This window comes from Aplysia californica, unplaced genomic scaffold, assembly GCF_000002075.1.
Source record: "Aplysia californica isolate F4 #8 unplaced genomic scaffold, AplCal3.0 scaffold00839, whole genome shotgun sequence".
Taxonomy (NCBI): domain Eukaryota; kingdom Metazoa; phylum Mollusca; class Gastropoda; order Aplysiida; family Aplysiidae; genus Aplysia; species Aplysia californica.
Window position 1 is genome coordinate 89,627 of NW_004798109.1, and position 1,587 is coordinate 91,213.

Below are 1,587 nucleotides of genomic sequence, written 5' to 3' on the forward strand. Positions count from 1 at the left end.
ACCCCCCCCCCCTTAGGGAATGGCCTAAAGACTAAATGAGCGAATGAAAAAAATCTCTAGTGTACACTATAAATTATAGGCCTACATGTATTACTACTCTCTAGAGAGACAAATATTGAACCAGTCAATCTCTCAACTTTTTAAAGAGCCAAAATGAACTCTTCAAAAATAACAACCTAAAGACAACACATTACACCGTCAACCTCTCTCTATCACATCATGAACTGTGTGCCTTCAAAAAAAACCCCCACACAATTCACAAAACAAAAATTACGAAAGAGGAACTCCGTAATTGGAAAAAATATCACATGTTTATTTATGTTTAAAACGGGCATCATCAAACGTTGTACACATTCAGAATAGGAATTTATGTAAAATCAGAGCAAAACGATCATGATCTTTTTACAGCTGCGATTGCCTCTCGTCAGTCACCATAATTTGTCTACAGCAAGCTTCTGAACACACACATATCCACTCCCGATTCTTGCAGACGAAATATAAACAGCAACGGATGGAAAAAATAGGCGCATTAAAAATTGATGGCATAAAAATGTCAGCATAAAAGACCTCAGAGAGTGGACAATTTTTTTCCCGGACAAGTACTGAGGTTGAATTAATGATTATGTGTTATGAATAACATTATGTTCAGTGTATGATGGTCTAGCATATTTGTAAAGGACCAAGACCAGAGGGAAAAAACCCATTAAATAATAAATCTATTCCTATCCCCCCCAACTACCATCTTCTTACCCTCCCCCCCTCCTCCTCTCCCCTTCCTCATCTTCCTAAACCTCCCTAGAAAAATGGGAGGAAAAACAATAACAATTTTATGCTCAGATTGTTATGGAAGAAAATAATATAATCAAAGAAAAAAATAAAACAAAAGTTTATCAACATTGGAACATCGAGGTGACCATTCCAACGGTATAGTATTCACTTTTTGGAGCTTTTTTGTGTGTGTTGGTAAGTGGTTTAGAGCGCTCACAACTGCATATGGCCATAGGAGCAAGCACATTCAGTTTGGTAGGAATTAATTGGGAATTTGCCCGGATGGCAGCCGCAGCCTACTCCTTTGGGAGATCATCACTCAAATGAACAAATGAAACCTCCCAACATCTCAGGCCTGGCATACATTATATTAAAAACGAAGATCAAAAAAGATTTCTACGGGTTCAATAATTTATGTGACGATTTAGGCTGAAATGATGCAAATAAAACACAACTGGTATTGTAGTTTGCTACTGGACACTATTGATCTGCTTATAACGTCATGCAGAATGAAACTGAAAAACGAATATTGAACACTGGTATGATTTCTGAAATAAATCTAATTAAAATGTATTATGTTTTTTTAAGCTGTCTACGAAGAACAATATAATTATAATGTTGTTACCTATCCTTAGAGGAAATATTAAAGTGTTCCCTCAAAAATATATCTTGTCTCTTTTATTCTTTCTACTTGTCGCTCTCTGTCTCTCCCTCCCCCCTCACTCTTTCAAACCTCACACCAACCCCCAATGCACACACGAACACACTCACACACAAGCACACACTCCTCTCTCTCTCTCTCTCTCTCTTTCTCCTTCC